At 50.5% G+C, this 24,720-nt stretch overlaps 1 protein-coding gene and 1 long non-coding RNA gene across 2 annotated transcripts in view; one reads left to right on the forward strand and one right to left on the reverse strand.

The window, feature by feature from the left end:
• The window catches only part of RAB30 (RAB30, member RAS oncogene family), a 171,511-nt gene that overhangs the window by 109,683 nt on the left and 37,108 nt on the right, over positions 1-24,720 (forward strand). The window lies entirely within an intron of this gene.
• Positions 1-24,720, reverse strand: part of LOC146805887 (uncharacterized) — a 280,965-nt gene that overhangs the window by 78,512 nt on the left and 177,733 nt on the right. The window lies entirely within an intron of this gene.

Here is a 24,720-nt window from a genome sequence, read left to right on the forward strand (position 1 = left end):
CACCATCTTCTACTTACACAACCACAGCCTCTTTATGCATGTATAACATTATATCCCCTTCTATCTCTCTTTCTCACACACTATTTATAATGGGTTGTCTTCAGTTCATTTACCACTTCATACACAAACTACCTATCCCTCTCATTCTTACTTTCTAATGTATGCACCTCTCACCCCATGCAATCACTATACCACATATTTACTATACACATACACTACACACCACAAAATTCCATATCTGATTCGAATTCAAAGCACATATTTCCACAACAAACACTCCAACTCCACTGCAAAAAAAAACATAAATAAGAAACAAAATAATTTACAAAGCCAAAAACTAAAAACTCACAAATGCGAGTCCGATTGCATTGCAAATGCTTGTTTATACTGCAACACCTTCTACCTCCAAGTCAAAGGTGTCTCCATGGGAGCTTGTTTCGCCTTAAACTTCGCTATGCTTTTTGTCCACAACCTGGAAATTACCCACATACTCACCCCCAAAAATCCCTTTCTCAAGCACATCTCTCTCTGGCGACGTTACATCGATGATATTCTTCTACTATGGAAAGGTACCACACAGACTTTCCACCCCTTCATCGAATGGCTCAATCAGTCCCAAATCCACCTTAAATTTACCTGCGACTCCAAACCAAATGACCTCCCATTCTTAGACGTCTTTATACATGCAGAGGATGACAAAATTGGTACTTGCCTGTACCGTAAGCCAGACACACCCTCCTTTACTACTCAAGTTACCACCCACGAGGTCTCCGCGATGGCCAATTCTTGCACATTCGAAGGAATTGCAAGAATCTGACATCCTCATTCAAAAACTTCTTGACCGGGGATATCCAAAGAGTCTAGTTACACGAGCCCACAAGAGAGCCTGGTACTGCCACCGTGGACATCTTCTCACGCCCCAACCCAAGAGAACCATGACCCGGATACCATTTGTCTCCAAATTCAGCCCCTGCAGCAATAAAGTTAGTAAGATCATCAAACTTAACTGGCCATTGCTGCGAACCTTTGAAACGTTCAGAGAACCCCCACTCTTTTCGTACCAGCGTGGCAAGAATCTAGCCACCCATCTAGTAAATGCCTTCACATGGACAATGAATACCACAGGCAAAAACACCATCACTGCTGCCTGGGGCTTGCCCCCGCCATTGGACATTACAAATGCCAAGCCTGTGCTGTATGTGATCTCACATTGAACACTAAAGATTTCAAAACCAACAACAAATCTTACAAACTCAATACCCTAACCAGCTGTAAATCACAGAATGTCGTTTACACCATCCGCTGTCCCTGCGACATTGGCCAGACCACCCAAATGGTCAAACAGAGAATAATCCAACACAAAAGTAGAATTCACTGCAAAGTCCTGACTGCCCCACTGGTATCCCACTACACAGAGAAAAATCATTGCGAGACAGACATCACCTGGCAGGTGATAGACCAACCCACACTTCCCATCAGAGGTGGCGACATCAAAGCCCTCCTCAACAAGTGTGAATGTAAATGGATCACCATTTGTAACTCAGTCAACTTTGGCTTGAACACAATTGATGAATGGAACAGTACTATCCTGCTTTGACCTCCAGACAATCATGCTTTCATCACCTTTCTCTTCTGTGAATTTCGTACAACACATTCATACTAGGCATGCTCCACCGTGCTCCATACTGCCCAGTACCTCTGTTGTAACTTAGACCTAGGTTCACTAGGACTGCATGACTTCTGTACCCCAGCTATCCACATAGCCCCCCATGTAAAAGTTTACCACACTCTTGTCTGTACAGGAGTCACACGAGAAATTGCCACGCCTCTTACACCGTTTTCATAACTGTTAAGCATCATATTGCCCAAAACCTCTGCTTTTATATTTATTTTTTGAGTTTATGAGTACAGTATTAATGGTGCATTCTGGCTATTCATATAGCCCTGCGTTTTAAATGTCCAAGTTGTTATACCCGTGTTTGGAAATTCCTTTCATGCAATTCCTTTTGCCCACCATTCACGTTACAATTGTCTTGATGTATCGCTTTCATGAATAATCCACAGGTACACTCTTGCATCGTAAACCATTATTTCTCCAAATCCTGTATGCAAATCACCTTCTCCCTGTTTCCCCACCCCCACCCCCGCCCCCTTCCCTGCAGCGTCACTTGAGACACGCTCCCTACTACGATCACATGACCATGTGACGTAGTACCACCCGGAAGCAACCGCGGCTCCATTACCACACCAATCGCTGTTTATGCCCACCAACCGCATACGATCGTGGCGGTCCCACGCTGATTGTAGCGTCCCCCTCGCTGGATTCATTCCGCCCCTCAAGGTAAGCTCCGATGCCCTGAGGGCCGTGCACCAGCTCCGCTTCCTACTGAGATTACTCTTACCCCTCTTAACTATTTCTTTAGGTTTCCCCCATCTGCACCCAACTCGTGGGTCACAGAGGAGCCCTATACTTGATTTCTTTGAACGCCGCCGATGCAGTATCCCTGACACGACGCTCGCATACACACGCTCTCCCTACGTGTTACGCCTAAGGTAATACACGCTTTCCCCATGCCTCATTTTACCCCCTGTGAGCCTCCGGCATCATCCTCACGTTCTCCCCCTTCCCCGCAGGACCTCCAAAATCCGCTGGAGCCTGTAACAAATTATCGCACTTTCCGGATTGATTTTTCCCCAATTTGTGGCCACTGGACCGTGTCCCTTTCAGGTGTAGATCCTCCTTTCTACCTCTCGCTACCCGCATATGCTGAGCTCTAGGCGCCGGAGACCGCTAGTATCACCATTCTTTGGCTTCCCCTTGTTTTATGGTAGATACAGCAATGTGTCCCATTCAGCGAGATTCTTCCATTCACAACCCGCACGCACCTTATTTAACGCGCTAGCGATCGCCTATATCTTTTAGTTACACCATAATCATGATTAGTCTCTCTGTGACGGTGACCACGGGACTGCGTCCCTCGTTGGTAGATACCTCACTCGACCTACACACGCCTTCAATTTACGCACCTGAGACCATTTCTTCCTTTAACCACCACATATTCCCAGACGTTGTCCATCACGCTTGTCTGATCCCGCGCGTTCCATTTAGCATGACCCTTAGGTAGTCCTCTTACCTACTCGCTCCCACCCCTTCCTCCCCTCTTTCCCTGACTCTTCTCCATTCCCTCCCTGTACAGCACCACCAAACCTGCAACCCGCTCCTGAAGATGATCCTGAGTAATAGGATCGAAACGTCTTCGACTCCTCAGCGCAACTGATGGCGCATTATCTTTTGTTGTTCAACTGAAATTGTTATTATTCAATTAAACAGTGTAAATTCCTGTTTTGAACCACAACATTCACTGTACATATATTTGCTCACATCTTCACCTCGCACCGTTTTCGCTGATTGCACATTGTCACTTGCGTCGCCACCTCACGTGTCACGTACACAATTTAGCACGAAGTCCAATTCGGGTTGCTCATGCATTTTATGCCTACAGTGCTGCTACAACTGTACCTTCATAATTGTGACCTTAATTATATGATGCCAAGTGCACATTTCAAAAGTCTACTTAGTCTCCCGTCTTCTTTTCGTGTAATGTATTCTACATACATGTTTAACCGTCTTCCTTAAATGATACCAGTTGAGATACTGTTGTTTTGTCTCATGTACCTACCCAAATCTTACTGTGGTTTATGGGTTATACTTCTGTTGCTAGTACAAAAACTACAGACTAAATAAGACATACCGTGTAACAACTGAAGTAAAAGGAGCAGTTCTTTTGGGAGTTTACAAATGAAGACAAGGCGGTACTAAGGAGGGACTAACAAGCCTATTAACGCATCATAAGCCGGCAATTTCAAGGGACAATGACACAAGCCAATGAAAAATATGGACGGAGAGTGGGCGGAGCTTCAAGTCCATACTCCAGTACAGCATGCCTCTCAGGGCAGCACATGCGGTGCCCAGGCTCAACCTAAAAAGGCATGGATCAACCGAGCTGGCATGATATTAACTCTTAAGGGCTTGAATATCATAAGTGCAGATTTATTTCAATAGTTCTCACCAAATTTTAGAAAGCAGGATGTATATTTGTGCCCAATAATCATTTTAAACAAGTTGGCACAATGTTTATCAGAATTTCCTTTTCAAACAAATGTGTTGCTGGGTGAGCACCTTCTGGAGTATTGTTAGAAATTGGATTTCTTGTTTGCTAGGGTTTGCACCTAAGCCAGGCAGAATCCAAATGTAAATGTAAATGTCAAGGTACTTATAGAGCGCACTGTCACCAGACGGACACCTTGCGGTGTCGCCTTTGCGGTTTCCTGGCGCTGATACTCATACCGCTGTGGAACCCCTCCTGGCTTTCCCTGTGAAGTGTCCACTCCTGGGCACCCCCAGGGTGAAGCCAGGCATCCTTAGCGCTGTTGGGGCCGGTGTGGAGGCTAAGCAAGCTATTGCCCAGAGTTGCAGCGTGGGGCCTGTGATTAGAATAGGCACCTGAGGCGAGAATAGACAGGTCCGAGGAAATTGAGCCCGAGCCCCACCGAGGCAGGAATCGAACCCTGGTCCCTGGCCAGAACTCTGCTTCAGGGTCTGCCGCTCTAACCATTGAGCCACAATCCACCACTCTAGTCCGTGTAAGAGAGTTACACACCCAAGATAGCCCCTGCTTAACCTTTTGGTAGCTTGGCAGAGTAGTCAGGCTTATCCCAGAGGCAATCTGTAAAACGTTTGCGCAACACACACACCTACATCAGTGACACAATAAATACACCACAAAAGCGACTCCACACAATATTATAAAAATATCTCATATATTGTATACAACACATAGACCACATTCACATAAACCATAAATCACTTGGCCAACCAGGCTAATTGTCATAACATCATGCGTAAAAAAAAACACCAGGAAACGCAACATTTTTTTTTTTTTGACGTGTTTTTATTAGGGTTTTGCATATATTACATCATATGAAACATTCACAGTTATGAACCTGAATCGCTGTATTGTAACATTCTGGGCCATTGGGAAAGACATAGTGTGTGGAAGCTGTAGTCCATTAGCCATCGGGTCTTCCCTGATGGTCCGAGAGACCTGTCTTCCCCTGTGCCGGTTCCATCTGGTCCCCCTGTCTAACGCCCTGGTCGTGTCTATATCTTCCGTCTCGATCAGGGGTGACTTTATCTTCCCATCACGGTCTATATAGCGTCCCCTCTTGTCTCAAATTCCCTAGCATGTCGTGTAACTAGAACAACAGTATGTAAACCGCCAACTGGGATTATCTACGCCTGTGAGGCGGCTTGGAAAGGGCCCTGGGGTGGGGGGGGGCCCCGAAACTGGGTATGTTATGGGAGGAAGGGAGGAAGTGAGTGAAGTGTGGAAGGGGGGGGAGGGGGGACGTGAGGCCGGCGGACGAGGTGCTCCTATGACACAGTATGTACGGGTTGGTGGTAGGTGTATGCGGTGTGCTTTAAGGCTCCCCAGGGGGGAGGGGGTGGGTGGTCGGGTTGCCATTTAACGCCCAGCCGGGGGACCGGGCCTGCACGCGCCTTCGCCGCTGGGTATGTTGTCTTTCCTACGGGTTGCTTGTGTCCTCCGTTGATCCGGGGCGGTCGGGGGGGGGGGTCGCCAGGGCACGGGGGGTGGGCCGCCAGGGCACGGGGGGTGGGCTGTGACGTGTCTGGGGTGTCCCCTGTTATGTCTGCTTGCTTAAACAGGATGAGGAGTTGTGCCCACTCCATGGATATCGGGTGTTTGCGGGCGCCCTTCGCCTCCTCTTCTTGTAGCAGTTCCTCCTCCGCTGCTCCCCACTTGAGTACCGCGCCCACCCACGCCGGGCCAGACGGCCCCTCTGGGGCCCTCCAATGCATTGCGATGTTCCTCTTCGCGAGGAGATGGGCCAAGGAGGTGAATTTCCGCTGTACCTTCGCGGATTTCCTCTTTGGGGCGATCCCCAGTGCACATTCCTCCCATGTAGGGGTGGACTGGAGTTCGGTCGCGGCTCGAACGGCTCGGTGTACTCCGCCCCAGAAACGTTGTACGGCTGGGCAGACCCAAAACATGTGTTTGAAGTCGGCGTCTACCTGGTGGCAGCGGGGACATTCGAATTGTGTATCGGGGTAAAACCGGTGGAGTTTGGCTGGGGTGAGGTACGCCCGATGTAGGATATTAAATTGAATATTTTTAAAGCGCGCGTTCCTGGACACTTTTTTCGGTGACTCCAGGGCTTTGCGCCACTCCGCATCATGGAATGCCCTGCCTGCGTCGTCTTCCCACGTCTCCCGTAGTTTGTCCAGGGTGGTGTCTATGAGCTCCCGGATCGCTTTATAGAGCCAGGTAATGAGATGGCTGCCTGCTCCCATACGCAGCACCGCGTGTAGCACCGGATGTGTTGGGGGTTCCCCATTGCGCGCGCGCCAGAAACGGTCGCCACTCATCAGCAGCTGTCTGTGTGTCAGAAATTGCCCCTGGGGGAGATCGTGCCACTCCATCAATTGCTCAAATGTCCTCAGTTGCCCTTCTTGAAACAACGCCTCCACTTCCGTGATCCCATGATCTGTCCACACCTGGAGGGCCCTCGCGGTGAAGCATCCGCTCTGTCGGGGGAAGCCCACCAGGGGGAGCAGAGGGGAGTATAGTGGCTTGCCCGTTGACATGCGATGGACCCTCATCATGCATCTGCGGGCGATGGTGACCTGGAGTGGATGCGTGCGCGTCGGTTTGGAGCCCGGCATGAGCAGTCGGCGGATCTCAGGCATAGGTAGTTTGCCTCTCTCCGTGATCGTCTCCCCCACTTGTCTCTCCGCCGTCCAGTGGGACAGCCACTGGAGCTGTGCCGCGAGGAAGTACGATTCAAAGGAGGGCGCCCCCAGGCCCCCGGCCGTCGTGGGGAGGTACAGTGTGCGCAGCGCTACTCGGTGTCGGCCGCCCCCCCATATCAGAGCCGTCAACAGCTAGTCCAGTTCCCGAAAGAAGGACCGCGGCGGGATAATAGGGAGGTTTGTAAAGAAGTAGAGCAGTCTCGGGACCATAATCATTTTTGCCAGAGCGACACGTCCTATGGGAGCTAGTGGCAATGTCTTCCAAAACCCTACCGCCGATCGTAGGCTCGTCAGTGCTCTTCGGTGGTTCCCCTCGAAGAGGTCACCGGGGGAATGATATAGGCGCACCCCTAGGTATCTGGGGGCCGTTCCATCCCATCTCAGCGTCTGATCGCCTAGGGTTATCTCTAGGGGTTCCGTCTGGACGCCCAGAGGGAAGATGGACGATTTCTCCCAGTTGACCCGGAGTCCCGATAGCCCTTCGTACTCCCGGAGTGTCGTCCAGATGGGTGTGAGATCGGCTGTGATGTCGCGGACATATATCAGGAGATCATCCGCATATAGTGACACACAGTGGGTGACGTCCGGTATGGGTATCCCCCATGCCTCCCCCTCCCGTCGTAGTCGTATGGCCAGGGGCTCCATCGCCAGGGCGAAGAGGAGAGGAGAGAGGGGGCACCCCTGCCTGGTTCCGCGGGTCACTGTGAACGGTGCCGATATAAGTTTGCCAAGTCTCACCCTGGAGGTGAGGCCTCCGTACAGGAGTCGAGTATAGGCTAGCAACGTGGGACCAACACCGATCTGCTGCAAGACCTCGAATAGATACCACCACTGCAGGGTATCAAACGCCTTCTCCAGGTCCAGGACCAGGCATGCCGCTCTGGGAAATCGTCCTTTCGCCTGATCCTGAACGTGGAAAAAACGGCGCAAGTTATGTGAGGTGTTACGCCGGGGAACGAAGCCGCACTGGTCCGTGTGCACCAGTGTGGGAAGGATTTGGCTGTAACGGTCCGCTAAGATTTTCCCTAGGATCTTACAGTCCGTGTTCAGGAGCGTTATTGGCCGGTAGGACGTCGGGAGTACGGGATCTCTGTACGGTTTCAAGAAGGTCACCAGGATCGACGCCCGCATCGAGGCTGGGAGCATTCTGCGGGTCACTGCCTCTTCGTATATGGAGACCAGCCGTGGCGCCAATAGTGCCGCGAATGTGTGGTAGTACTCGATCGGGAATCCGTCCATGCCCGGTGTCTTCCCGCGCGCCAGGGCTTTGATTGGTTGCTTCACTTCGACCGGTTTAAGTTTCCCGTCCAGGTCCTTCCCGAGCGCGGGGGGAATCTTGGGCAGGGACGCCCCACCTAGGAAACCGGTAAGGTCTCCCGAGGGTCCGGCCCGCGGGGCTCGGTACAGGGCCGCATAGTATGCGTGGAAGATGTGGAGGATATCTGTCGGCGAATATTTAAGTTGCCCATCTGGGGCTTGGAGTTCTGTAATCGGGCGCGGCGCTGTATCCTGCCGAGCCAACCAAGCCAGGAGGGCCCCCGTCCTATTCCCCTCCTTGTGTGTTCGTGTTGCGTACGCCCGAAAATTATATTTGCGCAGGTCTCTCAGCGCTATTGAGTGGGAGGATTTGGCCTCTGACAGTTGCGCCTCCGTGGCATCACCGCGGTCCACCCTCTTCGAGAGTTCCGCGAGCCGGGTCTCCGCCCCCAGCAGTGCCCTGTCGAGCACTCTCCTGACTCCCACCACCTGTTGAATGCAGTGGCCCCTGGCACATACCTTGAATGCATCCCATTCAAGTGAACGCGTAGATGCCGTGTTATCGTTTCGTCGAAAATGGCCCTGCATGAAGTCCTCTAAGGTTTGGTGGAATACCGGGTCTGTGAGACATTCCCGGGGCATCCTCCATGTTGGAATCGGGGGGTGAGGGGGTCTCCAACGGAGGACCGCCGTGTGCGCATCGTGGTCCGAGATCACTCTGCCTAGGTAGTCCGACTCCCGTACTGAGGGTAAGAGCGACGTGGAGCATAGGAATCTATCCAGCCTGACCCGCAAATCGTGTGGGACCGAATGGAAGGAGTACAGTTTCGTGGTGGGATGGCGGGTTCTCCAAATGTCTGCTAGTCCCCATTTGTCTACCCAGCTGCGGAGGGCTGTGGCTTGCTTGTATGCGGAGGAGCGGGCTTGGGGGGGGTGTGAACGGTCTAGGTGTGGATCCAGGGTGCAATTATAATCCCCTCCCAGGAGCCACGGGTCGAAGTGTGATGGGCCAACATGCGTGTGAGTTTGTCCCAATAGCTCTCCTGTTCTGTGTTGGGGGCGTAGAGACTCCCTATCAGTAGTTGCTGGCCCTCTAACAGCCCCGTCAGTATCGCGTAGCGGCCCTTTCTGTCCACCAGTCTGCTCTGCTCCTTAAATGGCACCCCCGGCCTGATCCATACTAGCGCGCCCCAAGGAAATGCGGAGTAGGTCGTGGCACATATAATGCCTCGCCATTTTCTCTGTAGTCTGTCTGCCTCCCCTGCCATCAGATGCGTTTCTTGTAAGAGTGCTACCTGGGCCTTCTGTCTCTTGATGTATGCATAGACTGAATAGCGCTTGCGGGCAGTGTGCATTCCCCTAACGTTAAGTGTCAGGAATGTTCTGTCCGTGTTAGGAGAGTTGTGAGGAATGTTGTGGGATGTCATAATGATATGTCCTTGATGCGCCGTGGATTCCTCTGTTGCCGTACCCGCCCCCCCTCCCGCCACCTACCGTCTGTCCGTGTACTGTATCGTCTATGGAGATCGCCGTGCCTGCTCTGGGAATGACCGGGAAGGAATACAAAGGATAGGGAGGTGAACTGCAACAACTGTGGGAAACAGTCCCAATACTGAGGGCGCATCGCGCAGGGCGATGTGCCCAAACTGGTAGCTTTGGCGTGACTTTAGTTCGTAACCACGGGGGTGGTGGATCCGATGGCCGCCGACTCCCGCTCTGGCGGCGGCCCGTACATCGTTGATGACTATAAATGTCCTGCCCGATGTCGGGCGCAGTGGTTAGTCTGTTCTTTGTGGTTTGCGTGGCCGTGTGTGCTCAATGTGTTGCTGACTCTATCCGTGGGTCACTTGTCAGATGAGCGTGTCCGCGGTCTGGGGGGTCACCACAGGGGGTGTCACCGAGCCCTCTCGTGATCCTGGTGTTGCGCTCTTTTCGTCGTCCGAGCTAAAGATGTGAGGGCCACGTTCCGAGTCCGATCCTCTGTCGCGGGGACTCAGTGTGGCTACCGCCTGGAGAGCCCTCCCACGCTCCGCAATAATCTGTGCTAGGTCCGGGGAGCTGGCGGTGGTAGTTCCTGTGCGCCTGCTAGTCGGCGTGGAGGAGACCCTCCGGGTCCGGCGACCTGAGCGCCCGGGCGTAGTCTTCGGGCGAGAGCCGGGGTCGTGTCCGGGGTGCTGTGTGTGCTGTTCCGCCCATGTCGCCGCTTCCCCCGGGTCCGTGAAGAAGTGCGTCTCGCCTCCATAGATGACCTTGAGGCGGGCTGGGAAGAGAAGCGCATATTGTATGTTTTTCGAGCGCAGGGTCCGCTTCACTGCCAGGAAGGTGGCCCGTTGTAACTGGACCGCACGGGAGTAGTCCGGGAACAGCATTACTTGCTTGTCCTCTAGTTGCAGCCGTCCCCGTTGCCTGGCTGCTCGCAGGATGGCGTCGCGGTCCTGATAGTGGAGGAGTTTGAGCAGGAAAGGACGAGGGGGCATGCCCGGCTGTGGTCTGCGGGCCGGCACTCTGTGGGCCCTCTCCACGGAGAAAAACGCGGTGAGAGCATCTGCTGGTGTGAATGTGGCAATCCAGTCTGAGATGTATTTGACCGGGTCGGGCCCTTCGATTCCCTCCGGCAGGTTCATGATTCGGATATTGCTCCGTCGGGAACGCCCTTCTAGGTCGTCTGTCTTGTTCTCCAGCGTCTTTATCCGCATCAGTAGGTCCTGGAGCGTGTTGTCCTGCTTTTGTATCTGCGGTTCCAGTATCTGGAGACGGTGCGCACTTTGTGCCACTTTGTCCGCCAGTTTCCTGTGGTCGTCGCGGAGGAGGCCCAGGTCTGATGACAACTCGCCGAACCTCCCTTCCATTGTCACTCGAGAGTGTTCTATGGCTGCCAGGACCTGGTCTAGTTTTCTGGCCGTGGGGTCCTCCTCAATCGGCTCGGGGCAATGGGGAGGCTTCGCCGACATCGGCTCGGTCGTCCTGGACTGGTGAGAGGCCGGCGGCGCCCCCGCCGATTTCTGGCGACCCATCGTGGGGGGGGGTCCTCACCGCGGCTATGGGCACTTCTGTGCGCTGGTGGACACACGAGCTGGTCCGGCAGGCGCGTTCTTCCCGCTGGTGCGACTCTTCGGGGATCGTTCACTGGCGGCCACACACTAACTGGTCCGGCAGGCGCGCTCTACCCGCCGGTGCGACTCTTCGGGGATCAGCCCTCACCCGGCTTCGTCCCGCTGACTTGGTAGCGAGCGTGCTGTCTTCGCCCCTTCCGGTCTGCGGCAGCGGTCGTCGGCCCGTTCTGGCTCGCGCGTGGATGTGTGCGTTTCAACCTCGTGGGGCCTCAATCCCAGTGAACCCTTCTCCTGAGGGCTCAGAGAGTCTCCCCGGTCGCCTTTTCGTCTGTTAGCAGGACCCACTCATATCGTCCAGTTTCGTAGTGCCCACGCCGCTGGCCTCGTACACCTCTTCTGCCCTCCGGTCCGACTGTCTCCCCGACTCCAGGGGGGTGCGTACGACTATGCCAGGCGAGAGATGGCGCGTGGCCGGGGCTCACTCCTCACCGTCTGCGGCGACCCCGTCTGGGGCTCCACACCTCTTCTGCCGCCCAGACGCCCACCGCGGCTGCGGTTGGGGTCTCTCGGCCCGGGCTCCCGAGGACAGCGGGCTGCACCCCACACCCCCGTCGGGCGTCTCGTCAATCCTCTCCCTGCGACAGTGCGTGGGGGGGGGTGGGGGCCCAGGAGTCACCTTGCATCCCTCGCCCCAATCGGGGGCTCACCTGATGTACGGGTCGTGTCTCCCGGCTGTCCCCTCTGTGACAAGATTCCCGCCCAGTTTCTTCTTCTTCTGTCCGCGGTCACCGGGGGGGAGGGAGGGGGCCCCGCGCTCTTCTGTCCGATCACTCCCTGAGCCGCTGGAGCGCCCAGGCCGTCCCCCGGGGCCTCGTCTCCGTCGTGCTGCTCCTAGGCACTCTCACGGGCCGCTGCGACTGGGTCAAGCGCGCCGTCTGGGGCGCCGACACACCTCCGTCCCGTCGCTGCTCCGCTCCTCCATGGCCGCCATTTTGAGTGCGGCTCGTCCGCGCCCGGAGTCCCCCGCGCTGCTCCCGCTAGTGTCTCGGGGATTTGGTTGCAGGTCGGAGGGTCCCCGAGGATTGCCGGGCCCGATGCTCTCCTTTTCAGGGGCGATGGACGCCCGGGGCAGGTAGGACTGCGGGGTTTACGGGCCGCCGAGCAGGAGCTTCAGGGAAAGGAGTCCGCCATCTTGGCTGGCTCGGCCACGCCCCCCAGGAAACGCAACATTACTGTGCATATTCTACCATCACCTTGTAGGTTACTCGTGATCCTGACTATGCAAGGCATAAAACGACATATCCCTGTGAACATGAAACATCCCTACTGTACATGCCTGAGAAATGCAACCATCCAAATATACATCATTACATAAGGACATGAAAATGCAACAGCTTAGTTATGGAAAGAAATCACCAGAGTCACCAAAACATCACCATGTACATATCAATACTGACAACCTCAACATCCGGTAATAGGACACATCACTCCTGTGGTCCTATTAGTTACTATGCGATAGGTTCCGGTTCTCAAAGTATAGTGCAGAAGCAGCTGTATGTCTACCTGGGAGAATACGGTAATCCATGGAAAAGAACGATCTCGTTGGGACCTCTGTGGAGAATCCACTCCATACCGTTACCATCTATGTCCAGTATGTGTGAGTGCCCCCACACACCATCCAAATATCAAGTGTCCCCAAAAGTCCTTGTTCCACAGTGGGAAGAGGAGAAAGCACGAACTACAGGATCCACGCAGGGAGGCCGCCCTCGGTCCTCCCCACCATCGGGGTACAGAGAAATGTAGCGCCTTCACCCCACATCCAGGGAAAAAATGGTTGGGGACTCCCATGTGCGGCAATCCTGGTATATCCTCTGGTCGCTCCAGCCGTAGAGGTAAGTACCTGGCTTTGGTTCGAGATGGGCCGGACAGCTGGTGTGAGAGTGCAGTGAGTAAAGCAGTTTCTGAGCGCTGTCTTGTCACACCGGGATTCGCTCGGACGGCCTTGCTTCATTCGTGTGCTCTGCTCACCTTGACATCCGCTCACCGTGTCTTTCGTGGTGACTGTGCCGTGCTCTGGGAGGGTGAGGGGGGGGGGGGGCGGTGTTCCTGATGGGCGGCAACCCTGCCCTGAATTGAAATGCGGTCTCGGAGCGGCTCCGGTCCCAGACGGATGGTACGGCATGATCCTCCTGTTGGGGCCATACTAGGAGCCCTCACACGCCGCTTCCTCTCCCAAAGACAAGGGGTGCCCACCACGCGCTCCTTTGGACTGGGCACAGCACTTCTTCATGCAAATGTGAGCACACACTGCTTACTTCGAGCCCAAGAGCAGCAGGGGAAGTGCTGCCCCCGCTTCTCTGGTGGCAAAGAACCACAGGAATAAAGCACTCAGCAGGCGCGAGGCAGGACACAGGGCAAGCCACAAGCCCTGGAGAGTACTGGGGGAACCAATAACAGGGCGCAGGCAGGCCAGGACAAGGGTCTGCTAAAAAATTGTCTAGCAAAAATGTCAGTCATTCTCTCTGCCCAGCAGGCAGCAGGTCAGCACACCAAGCAATCAAGTCCTCTGGCAAGGTGCAGTCTGTAGAGCTAGCAGCGTCTGGCTACAAGTCCACACAATGTCTAAAATCATGGGGTCACAGTCCCTTTACATCTGCTCATAATGTCTTTGATGTGGAGGTAACTTCAATGCAAACTTTAGAAGTGCACAACACCTCCATTCAATCCCCAGCCCTGGCTCCAGACACACTACAGGGGGGCGGGGACAGCATTGTGAGAAGCAGGCACAGCCCTATTCAGGCTCAGATGAAACTCCTCCCACCGCTCTAGCCCAGGAAGACCCATCAGGATATGCAGGGCACACCTTGGTTCCCTTTTGACTGTGTAGAGTGAATGCATAAAACAGGCCCATGTCAGTCTAATCAGACGTTGATTGGAGTCGGGCCTCAAAGCACAAAGAGTCATAAGCACGCAGAAATGCCCACTTCTAAAAGTGGCATTTCTAAAATAGTAAAAAAAATATACGCTTTCACCAATAAGCAGGATTTATCACCACTATTCCAAACATACCAAACAGGGCAACGCTACTCCTTCCAGATTAGAAATTACCTCTGAAACACATATCGGGGGAATTCCCACTGCAAACTGATGAGAGGAGCATCCACACAGCAGTGAGAAACCAAATAGTCTGTATGTCACTACCAGGACATGCCACACAACAAAGGCACATGTCCTACCTTTTACCTACACAGCACCCTGCCCATAGGGCTACCTATGGCCTACCTTAGGGGTGACCTATATGTGGTAAAAGGGGTGTTTTTGACTTGGCAAGTACTTTAAATGCCAAGTCACTGTGACTGTGAACTGCACACACTGGCCCTGCAGTGGCAGAGGCCTAAAACAGGTTTGAAAAGCTACTTCTGTGGGTGGCGCAAGCAGCATTACAGGCCCAGTAGTAGCATTTCATTCATTTCATTTCAATGACTTTATTCGGGTAAGTTAATACCCATAAAAGTACAACATATTAATAAAAGACAAACACAATAAACAAAAATTTACAATAATATCACTATGGCAGTTAATGCGTTTCATAACAAGTTAAAAAGGAACTTCATTGGTAATAAAATAGTTCGTTTTAAATAAAACAATGTGCCAGCTAACAATAGTGTAAATGTAAACCATCAGATGGGGGCTCAGAGGTCGGACATAGTATTACGTGCTCTAATTGCAGTTCTTAAAAAAGTGCTAGTAGTAGCATTTAATTTACAGGCCCGGGGTATGTAGCATACAACTGTACAAGGGACTTGCAGGTAAATTAAATATGTCAAACAGGCGTAGACCAATGTTACCAAGGTTACAGGAGCGAGCACATGCACTTTAGCACAGATCAGTAGTGGTAAGCTTCCAAGAGTCATAAAACCAACAAAAGCAGGTCAGAAAAAATACAGGAGGAAGGCAAAGTTTTGGAACAACCCTGCAAAAAGGGCCAGGTTCAACACATATCATTTAAATAGAACTGGAGAAAATTGGTGTTTTTTATGACCTGCTAATAACTCTTCTAAAGTACACAACTATCCAGTGAACTGCTTTCAGATGGTTTCGAGAGGGCATGTGATTGTCAAGAGAATAACTAGATAGTAAAAGACTATGACGCAAAACCGCTGAAATTGCACACTACCACATTTGGTTGATCTCGGATCTTGTGAAATTCCCATGAAATCTCGAGAGAAAAAACAAGCCAGGGAAGGTGGGAGATTTGGAATTGAGGAAGGAATGTCACTGTTCGAATACATTTTATAATAACCATTTAAAAAAGTAAAATAACCTCAATTAGTACTTGATGAGTATTGAATCAATTAGGAACACTGGCTTTAGCTTTGCAAGTTCAGGTAGACATACCTGAGCTATACCAGGGGACTGTTTATTTTAATTGCATCTATTATTTCTTAAAGTGTTCACACCTTGCTCCCAGGGCACCCGAGGTGCTTGCCTCGCATTACATGTTGTTAACCGCTTCTACATAGTCCCTGACATGCAGTAGCCACAGCATGGAATTGTGCGACTGCCTATTTGCTATAAAGGATCTTGGCTAGCGGGTACAGTGCTTGGACTAAAGTCAACCCTTGCAAATTACACATCCAGTGGTATAACGGAAGGACGAGGCAATGTGTGGTGAATTCAGAGTGTGGGAGTGAATGTGTCAGATACATGTGTTATATTGTGCGTTCACCTTTACAAAATTCATAGTCTAATCTCAAAGAGATAAAATAGGATGTACTTGCGGGCTGGTCCAAACACCATATGCATAGCGTGTCAGTCAGGAACGTTGCAGTGCGAGTCCTCATCCTTTGATTTGTTGATAATCCGTCTTCGGAGTGAATATTAATGGGCCTGTCTTCTTCCAAGAGTGCCACTTACCATATGCCAGGGATTTCTATTAAGGAGTATCATCATATCGCGTTCATAATTAAGATGCTATTACACCTACTTACTTAACCGTTCCGATGAAATTAAAATGTATGATCCTCATTATCACTGTATGAGCCATTCTACAGCACCCACGTATTCTGGTACATACAGCAGGCTTAAATGCCAAGCTGCCCAAGTTCCTGTTAGATAAAATTCAGTTCCTCAGATGATCTGCTCCATCCACAGAACTGGAATCCAGTAGACGCAGAAGCTCGTTAAGTATAAAGTTGCAGGGGCCTTATACGTGTTGCCATTATAAGGAATACTATGTTTGTGCTCTAAAGTCAATACTTTGTACATCCATTATACTATTTAGCCCTTTCCTAATTGTTAATTAACAGTTTGGCTTTAATTTCCTATTCATTTGTTATTTTCAGTCTAGTGTTTAGTAGGTCGATGCTTATGTTTAGCAGAGTTTTGTGCATTTATCAAACTAAACATATGCACAGGATGCAGTAATCCTAAAAGGTGATTAAACGTCTGTAAACCTGTTGGAAATGGGGTTACTGGTCGAGGGGAGTGAAGGTCTACTCAAGCAGCAACCACAGTTTCCCCAGTCGCATCGTGCTCTTACAAGCCTTCAGTGCCTTCTCCGTGGTGTGTTCATTGCTCAGACTCCACAGCACTGTAACCTAATTTTGTAACCTGGTCCTGATGATGGCCGAATACTGTATAAAGGCTGAAATTTATGGCGCCTTTCTCGTGATTGCCCAGAAGAATCAATCTGTTCTTAATTATCAAATGATGTAGGGGAATCACTAAGAGTACACTGTATCAATCACTTGTGTTTTTTTAACTTCTCTTCCCGCTGAATATACCCCTTCACGTGTCACCAGCGCCGTTCACTTTCTAACGAGCACTTGTGCACAGTAAAGTACAGGTTGATAGACGCTGAGGAACATGGCGGCCATCAGATAGCGGTCGCGGCCGCACTCACCTCGGGGTTTTTTTCATGGAGTGAGGGGGGTATGAAGGGAGGGAGGAGAGGCATTTCAGGGGCCCTTTGAGCCGACTTTTCTTTCTTTTCGCTGGTTTTCCTCACTCGGCGCTTGGTGGGCTCGCCTCCGTCTCTCCTGCTGGGCTGGATGGGCTTTGGCGGAAAGTGTTGCGGCTGGAGGTGGGAGGAGGCAGCAAGGCTTCGCAGGCGCCGGGTCTCTGCCTGCTTCTGGTTCCGGGCCTCGGGGGCAGTGTCAGCACTAGCTGCGGCTGAGCAAGTCCTTCCGGAGCAGCTGTGGGCTCCGTATCGAGAACATCGGGAACAGGCAGCCGGGACTTCAGATGCTCAAACTGCATGTCATCCCCCAGAGAAGGGCACTGGCGGAGACAAAGGTGACAAACAAGCCTCAGGGGGGGGCTAAATCACCGGTAAGGTGCGATACATTTTTAAGTTTGGTTGGTTTGGTCCCGGCGTCGTGGGGTGGCTGCTTCAACTCCCTCAGCAACTGCATGGAGGTGACTGAAGGCGGTTTTCTAAAAGGAACTGTTTCCCCTCCTGTTTCTCCTCTTAGAGTGGGCCGGTACACCTTAAGAGCTAGAGCTGCCTACTCGTTGCAGAATTTAGAGCCCACATATGTCTCTGTGACCCAAAAGAAGACATCCATTGTAAATTTAACCAAAGCAAAGTTAAGAAGGTCCGGAGCTAGATTTGGGGGGAGCGAAGAAGAGGAGGAGGAACTGACACAGAGAGGTGTCCCCAAAAACCAAATCAGAGTAAAAAAGAAACCCACATTTAATTCAAAAATCACCCCCTCATTAAAGACTTACTATAGAGTCATGGCTACTACAGCGGAGCCCAATCAATCTACGGAAGTGCCTCCTGACGACTCGGAGGGTTTCTTTTCCAAAGTGAAATCAAAGTCTAAACCGAAACCTGCTGTAAACGATGGGGGGGCTTCCTCCCCCATGACCCCGTTTTCTCAATGCAAACAGAGGGGGGTCAAGCAAAATCCCAAGCGACCTATTGGGCCTCTAACTAACTCTCCAGCACCTAAGGCCCCGCAACAAGGTTTAACCCTCTCAAATAGGTTTAATGCCCTAGGGTCATGGGATGAGGAAGGGGCCGCGCCGACCAACGATCCCCCTAGAGACCTCGTAATGGGAGCCCCTCTTGGGCGCGCCGAGGCTGGAAGCACGGAAACAGGAGATGGCTCCGAAGCGCGTTCCCTGTCTGACATATTGATTGCTATGAAGAAGGAGATGTTAAGCGGGTTTAAGGTATCGGAACTTAACCAAGCAGAACTTGCGGGAAGGTTTTCCGTTTCTGAAGCCAATCAGGCAGCAATCCAGGCTTCCTGTGAAATTCTATCTCAGAGGCTTGATGAGGTGGTGGTTAGGACGGGCCTTCTTGAAGCAGAAATACCTGGCATTAAAGACACCATAAGCGAGGCCACTAAGGAAGTAGGGAAGCTAACCTTACAACAAAAGGCTCTGAAGGACGATATCGAAAGGCTGGAAAACCACTCGAGGAAGAACAATCTAAGACTCCTTAATATTCCCGAGAACTTGGAAGGTTCGGACTTAAAGGGGTTTGTTATTTCTATATTAAAGGGGTCTGTTTTGAAGGATCAGCCTGACATTAATTTAATGTCCGAGATTCAAAGAATTCACCGAGATCCCTACAGAATAAACCCGAAAAAACAGAAACAGAAACCCCGGAAGATTCTGGTCAATTTCCTCTCTTACTCAGTAAAAGAGCTAGTTTTGTCACTCGGTCTTAAGGAGGGCTCCTTGACCTTTTCCCCCAATGGTTTGGATCCATTTACCTTTCAAATAAGATCGGACATTTCTCACATAACGGCTACAAGGCAGTGGGAAATGGGCAATAGACTGGAGGAATTGAGGTCCCTGGGTGCAAAGGTGCAACTGAAATTTCCGGCTAAGCTGAGGGCCATGCATAATAATCAAATGCACCTACTACATACAGTTGAAGAGGTAGATCTTTTTATGGCAGGATTAAGGAGGGCAGAGCAGGGAAAGTGAGGTTCATCAAGTGGTTAGTGAGGGGTATCTTATTGGGCATTATATATCTCTTGTTACACTTCTTTCCTCCTACTCCCTCCTCCTCTCTTTTTCCCCTAGTATATTTTTTAGCTGAACCCGAGGTGAGTGTGACCGAATGGGTTCACCCATCTTCAAGGGAGGGTTCCTCATGGGTTTAGGGGTAGGCACGGGGATGTGGGAGGGGGGTGGATCTTTGGGGGGGGGTCACCTGGGGTGGGCAAGGGGAAAATATAAAAATACAAATAAAAATGAAAGAACTAAAATAACCTCATCTTACTTTAGCGATTTAATCTTTGGAACAACACCAAGGTGGAGGGGCGTTGTATACGATGGCTGATGTAACTATAGACCAGACCGGTTTGGGCCTTCTTGCATGGAACGTAAATGGGTTACGATGTATTAGGAGGCAAAGGCTGATTATGAAATATCTCGAACTCGCGAAAGCCCGGGTCTGTCTCTTACAGGAAACCCATCTGACCACTGGGGAGTCGGATAAATTGTTTTCAGGAGTCCCTTGGATAAAAGCGTATGGCGTCTCGGACCAAGGTATGAATAGCCGTGGGGTTGCTGTTCTAGTTAAACGGGGGATAACTTGTACAATTAAATCCATCCAGACTGATAAATCAGGGAGATGGGTGATAGCGCAGTTGGACTTTGGGGGCACTGTCTTAACCTGTGCTTCATTTTATGGTCCTAACATTGACGACCCTTCTTACATTGTTAAGCTGCAATCTAAGCTAATGTTGTTAGCTCCTCCAATAATTGTTGGAGGAGATTTCAACGCCTTATTAGATCCCAATTTAGATAGGTCAAATCAGGCTCGTTCAATTCCGAATCCTCTTGTTAGACGGGCAATGAAGAATATGATGCATGACCTTGGCCTGGTAGACGTGTGGAGGTTTTTGAAAGGTGATAGGGCTGGATATACATTTTATAGCAAGAGATTCCATCACTCCTCCAGGATTGACTACCTCTTAGCCAGTAAGCTCCTACTTGGCAAGGACTCCGATATATCCATTCTCCCTAGCCATCTTTCGGACCATTCCCCCGTTTTCTGTTCCATCAAAAAATTTTCTTTAAAATCTCAATCGAGATGGACACTTAGCAGGGGAAGGTTAGACGATCCAGATTTGATTCAGGCAGTCAAAATATCATCTTCGGAGTTTTTTGACACCAACATTGGTTCAGCTGCAATTGAGGTCGTGTGGGATGCCTTTAAGGCTAATCTAAGAGGCCGACTGCACGGTCTCATTTGTTTTAAAAATCGTTCCGAGGGAAGTGCATTGAAATTGGGTGAAGAAAAGATCAGATTGCTGGAAGCCGAGTTTTTGAGGCTTTCAAACTCCCCAGATGGACAAAGGAAGTCGCGGGTAGAACTTGATCTTGAACAGGCAAGACAACGCTATAGAGGCATCTTAGAAGAGAAGTGCAAGAAGCAATGGGATAGGAATAGGATGGAAAACTATGAATATGGCGAGAGGGCCGGGGCCCTTTTGGCGTGGAAAGCGAGATCGGAACGCTCGAAGAATGACATAGCTGAGTTGGTGATAAATAACCAAGGGGATAGATCCACAGATGTAGGCGACATCCAAAATACTATACTCACCCTATTTGCGGATCTATACAGGGAGAACTTATCTCCTTCTAAACAACAAATACGCGGGTGGTTGAGCTCAAAATCCCTCTCCACGCTGACACAGGCCAATAAAGACTTCCTCGATTCCCCAATTACGCTGCAGGAGATAAGAACTCAAATAAAGCAGTCTAAAAACGGCAAAGCCTCTGGTATTGATGCCCTCCCAAACGAGGTGTACAAATCTCTCTCTGAGGAAGTCATCCCCGTTTTGGGATCCCTTTTTCAGTCAATCTATAGCCCAACAGGTCAAGTTCCCAATTCGTGGAGGGAGGCAATCATTGTTCTGGTCCTGAAGCCAGGAAAAGACCCAGCTAAAGCGGATTCCTACCGCCCAATCTCCCTGCTAAATGCAGACTATAAAATCTTCATGGGTATTTTGGCAGGGAGATTGGGCAAGCTAGCCCCTGGATTGCTTAATACAGACCAAAAAGGGTTCATTTCTGAGAGACATATCCAAGAACAAACACAGCTACTTATTGGGAACATCGATTTGGCGATCTCTAGACTCGAACCCCTGGCAGTGGTCGCGCTAGACGCCGCCAAGGCCTTTGACAGGGTGTGCTGGGTCTACCTCTGGGAGGTGTTGGAGGAGATGGGATTGGGCCCAATCTTTATTCACACTCTGAGAGGGTGCTATCAGGATGCTTCAGCTAAGATCCTTATCAACGGTGCACTTACTCCCAGTTTTACTATCCAAAGAGGGACCAGGCAGGGTTGCCCTATTTCCCCTTTGCTGTTCGACCTCTATATTGAGCCTCTTGCCCAGGCTATAAGGCTAGATGAGACCATACCTCCGTTTAAGACACAGCAATATCGCTCTAAAATCGCTTTATATGCGGATGACATAATCATCTACACAGATGACCCCGAGATAACACTGCCAAAGGTCGGGGCTCTGTTGGAAGATTTTGGAGCAATCTCAGGATATCTGGCTAACCCCACGAAGACGGAGGTTATGTGTTGGAACATAGATCAGTGGAGTGGGGTTACCAGCAATACATTTAAATATCTTGGTATAGTTATAGTGAAAGATCTGGGGAAAATTCCATCTATTAATATAGGGAAAATAATAAATGAAATTGACCAGTTGTTTGCAAGGTGGAGGAACCTCCCCTTGACCATCTTCGGGAAGGTGAATTTAGTTAAAATGACTATCCTCCCGAAATTAACGTATTTGTTCAACGCGGTTCCTCTAGGTTTCCCTAAACACTCTATCTCAAAGGCGCAAAGTAAAATTGGGAGTTTCATCTGGGGTGAGAAGGGCGTTAGGCTATCTTGGAAAAAATTGAGGCGCCGCCTAGCTAAAGGGGGATTGGCCCTTCCAGATATCCGCTGCTATCTGGTTGCCTTTCAATTTAAGGCTATCAGGATGCTTTTAGGGGTACCAACTGCATGTGCCTGAGGTAAGTTGCTGGGGGAGTCGGTCAGTACTGAAGGCGGGGGGAACAAAGCAGGGTTTCTTTACAAGTTTGGCTCCCCAAAATTCTTCAAACGAGTAAGGCTGAAGGTGATCAAAAATGCCTTGGAGGTCTGGTATTTCATCCGCTCCAAATGTGGGATAGGTTACTACTCCGATCAGGCACCGATCTGGGACTCTCCGGGGACCCCCCCCTGCCTCCAGGATAGTATGGCACTCCCAATTAAAAGAGCCGGGGTCGCGACTTGGTCTGAGTTGGGGGATGAAAATGGCATACATCCTTGGGAGGTTTTGAAAGCAAGAATAGGCTCGGGGTTCTCGAGGTTCAAGTTTATTCAACTAAAATCATGGTTTGAAACGGAGAAGGAGAATCTAAGGGGGAATGGTGAGGTGGAAGATGCTCTCAAGAACATTCAACATCTTAAGAAGGAAATCTCTATCTGGTACAGGCTCCTGATCAACGCAGATGACGTTGGTATTCCACATCAGGTTTCAGCCTGGAATGACTCTCTTTTTGAACCAGATATTGGGAGCCTCCTGGAACCCTCCATGACCCTGCTTTATAAATACACAAAATCTGCCAGTCTGAAGAGAAATCACTTTTTTGTTTCTAATCGAATTTACTATACTCCGGAGAAGATCTCGAAATTTGCCCCAGATCCGGAGCCGAGATGCCCCAGGTGCTCACTCCCTAAAGCCAACGACGTACACATCTTTTTTGAATGCGCTGAATTGGGAAAATACTGGGAAGGGGTGTGCAGATACTTATGTATGACCTTCGGAATAGATATCGTGTTGAACGGCTCTCTGATCTTTTTTGCCAACGACCAGGTGTCCACTGCCGGTTTGGCTCAACCACTCAGAGGGCTGTTATTTGATTTTGTTGGCCCGAAGGGAGATATGTTTCAGGTGGAAAGACCCCCTCCCCCCGAAAGTAGAAGACTGGTTAAAATCAGCACTGGCTATGGCCCGGTTAGATGTTATGAGTTCCAGCCCTAGCCTTCCTTCACTTTGGGCACCCTTTGTTCGTTTGGGCCAGGAATTGAGACTCTGTTGATTCCATTCTGCAGTTGCTAATGGTCGATAAATACCATGGTCCTATGATTAACACCTAAATCCCGGACGACAAAAGGGGATTGGTTGGATAACCTAAACAATGGCAGGCGGTCGGAGGGCGCACCCATTATTAAAACTGACCGGTTATGTCCTGCTAGCAGTTTATAGGTGAGATGAGGACAAAAGAAAAAAAAAAAAAAAAAAAAAGTAAAGTACAGGTTACATGACATCTAACGCAGTGCATTTATGATTGTTTATTTTTTTTTAAACTTCTTTTTATTAACCCCTTCAGCGCGGCGCGGATTTCCGCGCCACGCTGAAGATTCCGTGCGCGGGCGGGGCCATGACGGAACGGTTCCGTCATAAGCACAGCCCAACCGACGTGCATGACGGAACCGTTCCGTCAAGCGCGTCGAAGGGGTTAAACAGTAGTCCGCTGTAACATACATGGTCATATGCTAACAATGGATTGCGCGCAGTCTCATTCGTTTGATTGTTTTATTTTTGACCTTTTAACCAAATATATGTCAAAAGCAATTTCTTAATCATTTGTCTCCTGGTCTTTTGTCTCCCTGCTCCCCTTCTACTGCTCATGGCAATTTATTGTACTTTTTTGTAAACGGTCTACCAAACAATACCCTTTGAGACACTTTTATATGCTATAGAAAAAGCATTGCGCAGCGGCGGTTGCAAAAGGCTGTGGGCTTCACAGTGAGGTCCTGCGTTGGGCATGTGAAGAAGCGGAGCTGCGAGGAGATGCTTCGTGCTGCTCCCATTCTGCTCACAGGACCACAGCAAGGCTGCCACAGCACCTTCAGACCAGCTTCCAAGAGTGCAGGACTAGGGTGATACCGTTTAGGGTGTAGGACTCGCAGCACACCGATTCCAGGTGCTGGGCGCAAGGTAATTGGACCCCTTTTCTGTCCCTGAAGCTCTCATCAGGAGGCTAGCCAACTAGCCCTTGGAGTCACTCTGGTGGGCCTGAGTTCAAGAATCAGGTCCAGTCCCTTCACTCTGTCAGCAGAGCAACAGAATAGAAGTACTGCTGTGCTGTTCTGCCAGAATGACTGCTGAGTCTTCCACAGGTGCAGAGATGTACTGAAGAGTTGAGTCTGAGGGTCCATAATCTATACCTTGTGCCCACTTTGAAGTAGGAGAAGGTTCTGGAGGTTTCCACCCCTAATGGTGTTTGGAATTTCCATCCTCATAACCATGGCCCCAGCTAGTCTGGGGTCACAGTAGATTAGTGTTGAATCCTTTGTGAGTGTGCTCAAGCAGAGCCTTTTTGATGTATAAGCGTGGTAGGTGACAGGTCCCCTCCCTCATCAAGTCCGAGATGGCCCATCCTGCCATCTACTATTCCCCTTTTTCTCACTGTCTGGGAGCAATACACAAAGACCAACTGTCTGCTTCACCTAGTCATGTGTCCCAGGGTACAGGCTGCAGGCACCAAATGGTTGAGACAAGAAAAACCCAACTTTCTAAAAGTAAATCTTTCAGA

The sequence above is a fragment of the Triturus cristatus genome, chromosome 8 (assembly GCF_964204655.1).
Source record: "Triturus cristatus chromosome 8, aTriCri1.1, whole genome shotgun sequence".
In the NCBI taxonomy this organism is placed as follows: Eukaryota; Metazoa; Chordata; class Amphibia; order Caudata; family Salamandridae; genus Triturus; species Triturus cristatus.